Source organism: Hemiscyllium ocellatum, chromosome 36, assembly GCF_020745735.1.
Source record: "Hemiscyllium ocellatum isolate sHemOce1 chromosome 36, sHemOce1.pat.X.cur, whole genome shotgun sequence".
In the NCBI taxonomy this organism is placed as follows: Eukaryota; Metazoa; Chordata; class Chondrichthyes; order Orectolobiformes; family Hemiscylliidae; genus Hemiscyllium; species Hemiscyllium ocellatum.
The window spans coordinates 25,600,191-25,613,840 of NC_083436.1; positions in this window are offsets into that span (position 1 = coordinate 25,600,191).

Here is a 13,650-nt window from a genome sequence, read left to right on the forward strand (position 1 = left end):
CCATCTTCTTAACTGTTCCTTCCAATTTCCATGAAAATAGATGATCCCAGGAACCTTTAAAAATATTGGTCAGTTGCTGCTCAGAGGTGAGGGAGTATTTTACTTTTTGGCTAAACACTTAAAATATTTTCATCACTTCCTCGTTCGATGGCTCAATGGTTAGCACTGCTGCCTCATAGTGCCAGGAACCCAAGTTTAATTCCCCTCTCAGGTGACTGTGTGGAGTTTGCACATTCTCCCCGTGTCTGTGTGCATTTCCTCCGGGTGCTCCGGTTTCCTTCCACAGTCCAAAGATGTGCAGGTTAGGGTGAATTGGCCATGCTAAATTGCTCATAGTTTTAGGGGCATTAGTCAGAGGGAAATGGGTCTGGTGTGGACTTGTTGGGCTAAATGGCCTGTTTCCACACTGTAGATACTCTAATCTAATCCACCATGATTTCCCTCATGTTTATAACTGAGATGAACGAAGGATGACATAAGTCAGGTCAGTGTGACATTAATCACAAAATGCACTGCAGATCTGAAAATATACGTAACCTTTGGGTCAGTTACTACGATAAGGACAGTTCAATAATTTTTGTCCTGGAGAATCTCAAGCTTTTTAGTTGTTAGAGTTAAAACATTGACATGAATGTAATAATGTAGTGAAGCAGAATGCCTGCTCATCGCTGATCCTTCCCAAATTTCTTCCCTGAGCATAAAGTTGAAAATTAGCTTATTTATCTCACTTATCTCCCTAGCTATTGGGATAGATTTTCTTCAATGGATCATATTCCTAAGCAATCTCATTGTCCTATGTACCTTGTGAAATGATGACAAAAATACATAGCCAATGTCACTTGGATTGATATTATGCTCATCTCATTAGTGTACATTTGAGTTAGAATAATACGCAGCATCTACGCCAACCCTTTAGGTGTTAGGGAATTGCACGTTAACTCATTTTATATGGATTCAATCTCACCATATGACTTAATGAGCTTAACTGGTTCCGTCACAGCTGATCAGTTTCTACAATGTAAATCTAACTTGGAAAGTGGAAGAGTGACTGATTTGTTGGACTTAACTATTTCCAGAAAATAATAATTGCTAATACTTGGAAAACTACTCTTCAAACATTTTTGAAGTAATAATTTTAAAATTAGTGGCAGAACTTGTGAATTAAATGAAGAAATTTTGATGAAATGTTATAACCGCCCTAGCCTGAGGGAAATGAAGTTGTCAAATATTCAAGAAAGCCAAGAGTGTTTAAACGTCATTACATAGTGACCTCATTGAGGTGCCTGACCACAAAATGGTGACTTGGAAATAATGTCAAGTCTTCAATTCTCACTCTGAGATCTCAAAATTGCATTGAGCAGGCTCTAACAATGCTGAATGCTGTAACACCTTACATCTTACAGAAACACTGGTCATAACCAAATCACTCAAATGCATTCACATGACCAAGTTTTTGCAGAATGTATTGGCAGTTTACTTCTCTGGGAGATTATAAATACTGCAGCAAAATTTTAACAGGATGTGACTATGGGGTGCTTGATACAGTATCACAGGAAGCCTGACTCATTTCAACGTTTGGGACTCAAGTACATGTTAGAGGTTGAACTCCCAACCAAAGCTGGTTGGGATCACTAGGTAGCAAGTTGATAGGATTTCAGCCTGCCAGGCACTTCAGACAGTAGTGCAACTGGTTGGTCAGAACGAGGGAGAATAGAATAGAGAGGATCCAAATGTTCCATTTGAGATTTGGAGAAGCACTTTGGCTCTTCAAGGATCCTTTGAACAGAATCTCAAATTTCCTGCCCTGCCTGACTATGCTGTTGATGTTACAATGTTTCACTATTAGGACTGACATTGTTCGTTATTTGCAGATAAAACAAATATGGTTTTTTTAAAGGTATAATAGGACACTATGTTTTACATGTTATTCCTTTTCACTGGAGTACCAGCAGGAAACATCAGGGTTTTGGTAATTTTTTTTTGTTAGCTAAATGACTTGACTGCTCATTACAAACATGGGGTATATTTTTTTAATCTTTATTTCACACAAACCTGATCATAACATGGTATAAAGCTTCAACACTAAAAAAGGCACAGTTTTATGATGAACAAATTGTGAATCATTGATAATAGCACTACTTTTCCATTAATGTCTACATTTAATTATGTGATGTGCTTGAAAACATTTTGAAAAAATCCTAATGGGGGAAAATAAAGTCTGCATATGAGTCCTAATTTCAGAAGTCAATTTACAAATATCACAACATCTACCTACCTCTCGACAATGTCACTGATTAATCCTATAGCAATATTCTGTGTCAATTGCTTTGCGTTGCAGTTATATGTCTGAGCAGGAGTGTACAGGAATGATGAAGTTGCTGTTTTGGTTTGTTGCTGAACGGTTCATTAGGGAGATTACAAAAAAATCTGATTGCTAAGCTGCTCCTGTGTATCTATAAAATGGTCTGTGTATTAATAAAGAATCACCATGAAACGTTATCATGTCAATAATGAAAAATATAAATTTAGTACTGATTTCAGTAGTTCTCAGCATTTCCAAAAATAAATCCAGGTAAATGATTTTAAATACTCCAGAATAATTGCTATTACTCAGCCTCTCCATTAAATATGTTGCAAAATGGAAATTTTTAATGTTTCAGTAACAAGTCTGTATTCACTGGTGAACTTGTCCAAGGACAATTAGTTACACAGACAGAGAAGGTTTGTAGTCATGGTTGGGGGGATTGGAGGACGGCAGAGATAATCAAGGAAGGAGTGGCTAATATTGAAAAAGTGGAAGGAAGATATATTTTATTATTATAAATGAATTATTTTTGCATATCATAGATTAATAATAAAACCAAAAGGATTAGAGAATCAGCCTGTGAAATAATGAACATTTATATTAATTTTACTTTTTTTCAATAAAAAGTCTAACTTACTTGCAAAACTTAACTCTATGTTCTATCCTGGTATTTTAGAATTAAAAATGGAAATATCTCAAGAGAAAATGCAATCACGTTCCCTCCACGATACTTCCAAGCTTTCCAGCATGTGTTTTGAGCTGGCACTCATGCAGAGTTTGCTAATTATTCTGGTACATTAATTCTGCAACACTAGTTGTTCCTTCCATGGCTGGAACCACAGGAACAATGTCAGTACAATTTGTAAAACACAAATGTGAGGATCTTGGTCTTGACCTTGAACAGAGAAGATCATATGATCTTAAAAAAGCACTATACTAACAGAGGTGAATTCATCAGATTTTAGTTCGTACAACCTAAAACTCAGAACAGGTGAACAGTGCCTGAGATAGTGCAAATGTAAAGATGTATAGATTCAGAATTTTATTTATTATTAATTGCTATTACTTACAAAAAGAGGTTTGCAAGATTGGAAGACATTATTACAAAGTCAGCTGTCCCTGCCAAAGCCAGAGTAATGTCATTTTTCAGCTAACCCTATTTGTTGTAGTGCAATTAAACAATAACACTAAAAATAATGCAACACCAGGTTGTAGTCCAACAAGTTTATTTGGATCACTAGCTTTCAAAGTGCTGTTTCTTCATTGGGTGATTGTGGATGAAGCAGTAGTGTTTTGAAAGCTAGTGCCTCCAAATAAACCTGTTGGACTATAACCTGGTGTTGTGTGATTTTTTAACTTTGTCCACCCCAGTCCAACACCGGCACCTCCACATCATGGCGAAAAATAATAAACCAGATATCTTCCAATATAAGGAACAATCAAATCGTGTGCCTTAAAGTTTAGGTGGTAGCTAAAAAAAACTAGATTGTGATGGATTATGGATGTTCGTCCGGGATGAATGTTCAGTAATATAAAAATTACCGCTACAAATGCATATGTATGCTTATGTTATTTTCATGCTATTTCTTTAATACCTTGTTAATATTGCCAATATGCTCCAAACAATGACCTTTCCTGATTGTGATTTAGATTCTGTTGGTTTTTTTGTCTGTGTGAGCCTGACCGAATGGTAGCATTCCTGTATTATGGGTCAGATGACTTTTCTTTGGGTTGCAGCCAAGTTCAGGTAGTCCGAGCAGCACATGAGAGAGTTCCTTCATCTGCTTTTCATCCAATGGAAATGGAGAACTCCCTCCACGTATGGCACTCACCAGTGAACAGAAGTCTGAGCTCCAGACTCCACATCATCCAGATGGGAATTTGCATCCATTGGTGACATTTCAATGCATTTATTTGCATCATCTAATCAAAAGTTTAAAAGTTTAATGACTCATTCGTGTAAAAAGTGCTGTATTGCAGAAACAATGCAGGATGTTATTTGTTGTCGTAAAGCTGTGAGCAAAGTAATATTAGACTGTAAGACCATAAGACATAGGAGAGGAATTAGGCCATTTAGCCCATTGATATCGTTCCCAACTCCATTTTCCTGCCTTTTTCTCACAACCCTTAATCCCCTTAATAATCAAGAACTTTTGTCTTAAATGCAGTCAGTGACTTAGTATCCACAGCCCTCTGTGGCAATGAGTTCCACAGATTCACCGCCCTGTGGCTGGAAAAATTCTTCTTCATCTCAGTTCTAAAGGGTTATCCCTTTAGACTCTAAGGCTGTGCCCTCAGGTCCTAGTCTCTCCTACTAGTGGAAATATCTTCTCCACATGTCCACTCTATCCAGGCCTCTCAATAGTCTGTGAGTTTCAATGAGATCCCTCTTCTAAACTCCATTGAGTACAGACTTCAACTGCTCCTGATATGACAAGCTCTTCATCCCTGGGATCATTTTAGTAAACCTGTTTTGGACTCCTGCCAACACCAGCACATCCCTCCTTAGATACAGGATATAAAATTTTTCACAATATTTCAAATGCGGTCTGACAAGAGCCAAGCACAGATTCAGTAGTACAACTCTACTCTTGTTTTCTAGTCCTTTTGAAATTAATGCTTACATTGAATGTGTTCCTAACTGCCAAGTGAATCTACATCAGACTTCTGAAGCCTTTCCCCATTTATAAAATGGTCTACACCCTCGTCTTCCTATCAAAGCGCATACCCTCACGCTTTCCCGCATCGTATTCCATCTGCCACTTCTTTGCCCACTCTCCTTATCTCATATTCTGCGAGGTATGGAAGGGACATTTGCCATTGTGGATCATTCAGTTGTGCTCTCATTTCCAATTCAGGACTAGTCCAATCTCAACCTGAACTTCAGTGCATTGATAGAAGTTGACCTCAGCATTGGACGTAGAATGATTTGGATAAAATTGGCGCTTTTCACGCTTGTGGAGCTGGATGTAAAAGATTCCATGATTCCAAAATCAAACGATTCCAAAATCAAAGAGGCACCAGGAGGTTTTCCTGAGATGTTAGCTAACATTTCTCCCTCAACCACCACCAACCACAACAGACTATCAGATCATTCTGTTTATCCATTATTTTTTGAAGCATAGTATGTTCAATAAGTTGCTGAGTTCCCTTATTGTCTGCATTTCTTAAAGTAAAGAGCTTTAGGATTCCCTCGGGATTTGATAAGGTAACATATAAATGCAACTACTTCCTTTGAACTTTGTTCAGAGGATGTCAGTGCTGTACAGAAATAGCAGGCTATGTGCTTTGAATGCAAGATGCTCTCACTGTGAATTCATCAAAGTAGCATCCTACAATAGGAACTTTGTCCACTCGCCATCCAAAAGAAAACAAGAAATGAATGCAAATAGATAACATTGTTAAAAGAATAGGTTTTCTGGATCCACTATAATGAAATGTTGTCTTGTTTCATTGCTGTTCACATTTAGATTCTATTGATTATGAGATTATTATTCATCAGGAAATGAAAACAAAATCCTTTCTAAAATAAAGATCATACTTTTCCGACAATGGTTGTGATCTGTAAACAGACAGTTACAGCATTTTAAGGGAATGTGTGAAAATGCACAACATTTTGTATCACAATCTCGCAAGTTCTTTTTCTCCGCTGCTGAAGAAATCAGATGAAACATTCCTGACTGTATTTGGCAGTTTTGCATTTCCATGTAAATTGTGACAAATGCCAGTTTTCATCATAGAATCCCTACAGTGTTGAAACAGACCATTTGGCCCAACACGTCCACACTTACCCTCCAAAGACTAACCCACCCTGATCCATTTCCCTACATTTACCCTGACTAATGCACCTAACCTACACATCCCCAAACACTCTGAGCAATTTACCATGGCCAATTCATCTAAGCTGCAAATTTCTGGATTGTGGGAGGAAACTGGAGCAAACCCACACAGACACAAGGTGAATGTGCAAACTCCACACAGACGGTCACCTGAGGCTGGAATCGAACCCAGGTCCCTGATGCTGTGAGGTAGCAGTGCTAACCATTGTGCTACCCAGTTTTGGGTAAAGAAACCTGATAAATACATTCAGAAAAAAATCATTGGTCTATGTTTTAAAAATAAGGTTTGTATTAATATTTATATCTATGAGCAAAATCTTATCAGACCTGAACAATGTGGATTCTGGTGACAATTATCATGAAGGCATTCAATGTAGGACGGTGTTCCTTTCAATGTACTGGTATGTATCAATTTTGCCAATCATTGAGGGTGGAGATCCTGGACAGGAATTCTGAAAGATTCGTGATTGCTGCACTGGAGCTAAATGTTTGTTTGGAGAAACATCAAACTGATAGTGGGCAGAATATTCAGCACTCAAGACCACGAGGGCTACTCAAGGAACAGGAATTTGATTAACTAAATGATGGGCTTTTGTGGAGATTGTTTTCCATAGCAATGGCATAGACATCTGCCTCCACATTCCCCAACCAAGCAGGGGTGACAGGTCGGATGGCATATTCATTCTGTCAAAACAATTCTGATTAAAGGGACCATGACATGGGTTACAAGGGCTAACCAGCTAACCAGCTTTTGGACTTTGGAGACCACAGCATTCATAGGGAAGGGGAAAGAGAAAGGGAAAGAAGGGAAGGAAAGGGAAGGGATAGGAAGGGGAGGGAGGGAAAGGAATGGAGGGAAGGGAAGGGAGGTGAAGAGAAAGGAAGGGAAAGAGAGGAGCGCGCTCTGGATGTATCTGGAGTATCTGGATGTCTCACTGTTACCTAGATATTCTACTGTGGAATTAGATGAGCTGTAGTGAGGTGTACTTTTCCACAGACTGGATGAAAAGGACAACATCTCTGTTGTGATATCTGGGACCTGTGAATTGTTTTTTTTATAAACAGGCCCTTCAGTTATCCCTATTCTGTGCTGCCCCCACAATCTGCCATGCAATGACAGGCTTCAGCAGAGACTCTGATTAGGTGAAAGTCATGTTAAATCCCATAAAATAAGAACTAAATGTGATTCAAACAGCAAGAAAGATTCAATAGAATTTTATTGCCGCCCCTGATATCTACATCAATATAACAAGCACAGGCTATGCTCTGTCTGGGCTAGGACTGAGAAACTTGGTTGCAAACAAGAATACACTTCCCTTAATATATTATGCCATAAGTGACCACTGTAAGGTGCTATTAGGTCACATGCTATGATACAATTATAATATCATGAGTAAAAGAAATTTCAAACAAATGTATATAGTCACGTTATCAATTCAATGCTTATACAAATATTTAGCAATTCAAACTGCAATGTAATGTTTCGATAACTCATATTGATCAGATAATTATATAACCATTTGGAAGGATATATGATGCTCTTGTTTGCTCTTAGATGGAGGGAGGTGGGGGAGGTTGTTTGTCTTGCTGCTGTTGCTATCAGTCAGCATCATCACACAATCATCATTGTTGGAGTTTTCTGCTTCGCTCCTTGTATATATGATTGACAGGTACATTGGTCTGATTCTTTCTGTTCCTTTGCAATGTGGCACTAGAATCAGTAATGACTTTGTATGATTTCGGTCACATTTTCAAGAAACCTTTCACTGGCATCCAGGTATTTGTGACTCACACTCTCTGCCCAGTCCACAATTCTGGTAATTCTCTAACTGCCCATTGGTCATACATCTCTTTTATTCTCCTCCATCCTTGATGAAAAATGTCCTCTGTCTCAGAATTCTCAGAAATTATGTGCTAGGCAAGGTCGATCACAGTTGCCTTCTGAACGTAAGTTGTGCTGGGGGTGGCTGTCCCTTCTTCTGAAGGTGTGCTACCTTGGAAGATTGATAACTGGGGTCACACTATCCTTGAGATGCAATACTGCGCGATCCTTGAAATGACTAAACATGTCAAGTCTATCTGCGTATAGCCCTTTGAGATCACTGACTGATTTGATTGCGTTCAACATGGTCTGCTCTACCACAATATGGATTACATGAATAGTTATTACACTGAGAATTGTACATTTCAGTCTTCTTACCATTGCTGGACCATTGGTATCAAGGAGGCAGAAGATTTCAGGAACACAAAATGAAATTTTGCAATGCAGCTGCAGTGTGATGTGCCAGTGCATGGAAGTGGTGATCCATTAAACACTCTGAGATGGTCTTTCATCGTCCTATGTTGTGCTTCTTGTTGGAGCACATATTTTTTTAGAATTCATAGTGAAAAAATGTTGGCACCTAGGTTGATTTTGGCTTTGACTGTGTGTTGATTTTTTTTGGGCTTATGGTGTTTATGGTCAGAAATGTTTCCAATCATCTTACATCACTGGCATTGTACACAAGGTTGACAACATGCAAAGCTTGGTCACCTTCTGAGATTTGCCTTTCACTGTATTGACCAAGCACTTCAGTGCTATGTGCAGACATACTTTTAAGATTGGCCTTGTCAGTGTTGTGGGGTTATCCCATCTTTTTGGTCAGCTGTGTCTTATTCTGGACTCTGGCTTGGCCTCTACAGCCACTCTGTATGCATGTCCAATGTCCCCTGGTGCAACATGATATGCAGACATAAAGAAAGATTGTACAACTTTTGGGTAGGTATGACAAGCACGTCTGTGACTGATCTTGTCAGTTTGGTAATTTGCCTGTATCTAAAGCATGAAGTTGATGTTAGCCTGCCACAATAGCTTCAAGCTGAGGTCCACCTTTAAGCAAAGTATCAGTGATAGGGTCCTTCTCAAAGAATCTTTCCCAAAGGCTTTACTCAATGGAGAGGTGATTACCAATTTCATTAGCCTTTCTGCAAGTTCGTCTTTCGATATATGGGAGCATGGCCAGCTGTATGTTTCCCTCCAAGCCACTCACCATCCTGACTTGGAAATACATCACCATTTGCTGGGTCAAAATCTTGGAATTTCCTCCAAAACAGCATTGTGGGTGTGTTTACATCAAATGGACCGGAATAGTTCCAGAATGAATTGATGCACATCAAAACAAAACAAAACTTTATAACTCCAATCACTTCTCTCACACAAGTGACCCCCATCTGAACATATAGCATCCACACTCACCCTCAGCCTTTTCTCCCTCATACACAGGCCTCACAGGCACCTTTCACAAATGTTCTCATCATTTCCTCTGTGCACAAGCAATTACAACCTTTCATCTCCATACTTTCTGTTGTTGCAGAACAGAGCACAGAATCTGCTGAGAGAACGTGACCAGGACGGTGTTTCTTGTGGTGGGCGTTTCTAGATCTTGTTAAAAATCACATGGCACCAGGTTATAGTCCAACAGATTTATTTGGAAATACTCGCTCTCAGAGCGCTGCTCCTTCATCAGGTATATAATGGAGCAGGATCATTAGACACAGAATTCACAGTAAATTTATCAGTCTAATCAGTCATTAGCAGAGATTACACACTTGCTACAACGGGAAAGAAATCTTGCACTAGGAGGCTACAGATGACCTGCCGTGACAGTCTGACCCTCCTGAGACAATGTCACTCAGAGGATTCGAGGCATTGTCTGCCTTGTGGTCCTATGTTTGGTGTCCTACCTCCTTCCAATTGCTACCCCTCTATCCTTTGGATGGCCATCTGGCTGACAATAAGGAAGCTAGTGATGGTATTGAAGTTATCTTTGCTTTTAACACTCAGCAGATGGAAGGTGGAACTGCATATGTTGCTCCCAGGCCATGGTGAAGGTTGGCAGTATCGAAGTGTAGCTGAAGTTGAGTGAAGGGCCAGACAGGTAAAATAGCTTCTAAAAGAGTTGGCAATCACTTGTTGAGCAATGATAGCCCTCTCTGAGAGAAGGAGAGTCTCACCTGCAGCTCTTATCTTCACCAAAGAAGTTATTTCTGTTGTACATTCACTTGGCTAGTTTTAGCCAGTCGCTGGCAGGTCAGGACTGGGAAAGTCAGAATCCAGAGATGAATGGCTCTTAATTGCCTTAATTTATTCTCTATCAAGGGAGCTCCCTGTTTGTCTCAGAGCACAACCACAGAAATCTGTAAGAGGAGAGGATGAAGTCAGGATGGTGCCTAAAGGTCAATTTCATGGAATTTAACTGAGTGAACATTTCTTCCCTTAGCTGGGTAAACTCTTGCCAGTATTTCTCACAACCTGTCAGTTGGAAGACAGCATAGAAAAAGAGGCTCACCTTTTGATATCACCTTTCAGTTCTTTAGGGTGTTGAAAGTAACTTGAAATGAATTACTACTGAAGTGTTTCCACTGCTCCTAAACAGTGAAAAAGTTTGTGTGCTGGTTCAGTGAGTATAAGAAGACAATATGTGCCAATAATAATGATAAGTTCCATTTATGTTAGTGTTTGCAGCAATGCAATGTATTATATCATTGGATATTTTGAATGAACAAATTGAAGTGAATACATTTATCACTCGTTATTATTACTGTTAACTATTTACTGGCTGCAAGGCTTTGGAAGGAATTAAAGAATCATTTGCATAGTAGATTAGGAGCCAGCTTACCTATGGGAGAAATAGTGTCTGAACTTCAAACCTCCTGTCTCTACAAAAAGCTGTTCAGATATCTGTCACTTTCGGGATGTTGAGGGAATAATGGTATTTAGTGTATGCAGCTTCATTGTTTACAGGTGAACTTATGGGCCATTCTTTCCTGGAGTATATTACCGTAGATCAGATTTTCTGCAGAATAGTAAACGCACTTAACTTAATGAAGCATTACCAGCCACTATCCCCAAAAACAAGTTGTGGTGCCTGCAGGGATTTAACAAGAGCCACTGAGCTTTCCTGTGCCCTCAGAAGTTACCCTGGAAAAACCTGTTGGTTCGCCAGTGACCTCCTGGGTAGAGGAAGACGGGGACTCCTTAGTTACTAACTACTCTGTCATTAAGAAATGAAGGAGGGGGACAGATAAACCCATCACTTTGACTCCAGTTGCTCCCTTCCTCCATCTCTACCCAACAGCTCCCTTCTCACGGGGGTCCCATGGATGTTCCTGGCCTTCTGGATGGAGGACAGAAAGAAATTGTGGCTGTAAGGGCTGCTCCTTTTTGAGGTATTTTAGGTGTTGGAGGTGATTTCCTCGAATCCCAGGAGCAGCAATTACTGCTTATATGCAGTTGCATTGTTTTTGAACTTTGGAGAAATAAAACGTCAAAACAATGGCACTTTGCAAAGGAGGAAAGGCAGACAAAGAAAACAAGCGCATGGTCAGAAGGGAGAGAGAGAAAGAACCCTGCTAACTGATACAGCAGTGAATCTGCACAGTTACTGCCTTTGCTGTTTGAGTTCATGTATCCCCAGACTTCAAAGTACATCTAAGAAAAATTAACAAACAGCGAAATTCACAGCAGACCTTGGAGGAACCAGCACAGGAACAGATAGGTTTGCAGGTTTTTTTAATGGATAGCCTTGCTGAAAGTCTGCAGTACTGAATAGAATGGGTTCTTTTTAAGACAGACAAGGTCTTTTCCCTGGGCTGGGGGAGTCCAGAACTAGATGGCATAGGTTCAAGGTGAGAGAGCAAAGATATGAAAGAGACTTAAGGGGCAACTTTTTCATGCAGAGGGTGGTGCGTGTATGGAAGAAACTGCCAGAGAAAGTGGTGGGGGCTGGTACAATTACAGCTTTTAAAAGGTATCTGGATGGGTATATGAATAGGAAGGATTGAGAGGGATATGAGCCTGGTGTTGGCAAATGGGACTGGATTAAGTTAGGATATCTGGTCGGTATGGACGAGTTGGGCTGAAGGGTCTGTTTCTGTGCTGTATATCTCTATGACCCTATGACTCTGATAGCTGCAAAGTTGTTAGCAGCCACTGATTCTGCTGCTGCTGGCTGCCGGGAGTAAATACCAGCATCCAATTGGTCGGTAGCTCTTCACAATTTCCATTGCCAGGGATTTCAATTGGGGGTGGGATGCCGCGGAGGCTGGCAGTGGGCATAAGACCATTTGATTCCTCTGGGACTCCCCAGAAAGCTAACAGTGATTTCTGTCAGTTCTTTAATCGGTGGGTAAGACCCCTGTTGGTCCCAAAAATTCCTTCCCCCAACATTTTATGTTTAACAAAATGTTTTCGATTTTATTTCCAAAGCCTGAGAATAGCTTAAATGTGGCTGAGCAAGAAAGAGATCTTGAACATTTTGTGCTTGAAGACATTGTCATGGTTGTTCCAACATGAACCTTGAAAGAAGGGAAGAGTAAAGAAGGAGAGAAAGAATCTCACAGGAATGAGCTGACTGGGGATGAGACCAGCCTTTGAAGCGTTGATAACATCAGAGAAAGCACAGGTGTCAGAAATGGAGATAATAGTGTGCCATCTTTGGAAAATATAGAAATGGACAGCTTGAAAATGCGCAGTAAAGAATTCAACATGCCAAGCTTTGGATGAGTCGTGAAATAACGCAAAGTGGAAATGTAGGTGTGAGAGCCCAACCATCAATAGACAATAGACAATAGGTGCGGGAGTAGGACATTCTGCCCTTCGAGCCTGCACCACCATTCAATATGATCATGGCTGATCATCCTTAATCAGTATCCTGTTCCTGCCTTATCTCCATAACCCTTGATTCCACTATCCTTGAGAGCTCTATCCAACTCTTTCTTAAATGAATCCAGAGACTGGGCCTCCGCTGCCCTTTGGGGCAGAGCATTCCACACAGCCATGACTCTCTAGGTGAAGAAGTTTCTCCTCATCTCTGTCCTAAATGGTCTACCCCATGTTTTTAAGCTGTGTCCTCTGGTTCGGCACTCACCTATCAGCGGAAACATGTTTCCTGCCTCCAGAGTGTCCAATCCTTTAATAATCTTATATGTCTCAATCAGATCCCCTCTCAGTCTTCTAAACTCAAGGGTATACAAGCCCAGTCGCTCCAGTCTTTCAGCGTAAGGTAGTCTCACCATTCCAGGAATTGACCTCGTGAACCTACGCTGCACTCCCTCAATAGCCAGAATGTCTTTCCTCAAATTTGGAGACCAGAACTGCACAGAGTACTTGAGGTGTGGTCTCATCAGGCTCTGTAGAGCTGCAGAAGAACCTCTTTGCTTCTATACTCAATCCCTCTTGTTATGAAGGCCAGCATACTATTAGCCTTCTTCACTGCCTACTGTACCTGCGTGCTTACCTTCATTGACTGGTTTACAAGAACACCCAGATCTCTTTGTACTACCCATTTACCTAAATTGATTCAATTTAGGTAGTAATCTGCCTTCCTGTTCTTGCCACCAAAGTGGATAACCATGCATTTATCTACATTAAACTGCATCTGCCATGCATCTGACCACTCATCTAATCTGTCCAGGTCACACTGTAATCTCCTAACATCCTCCTCACATTTCATCCTGCCACGCAGC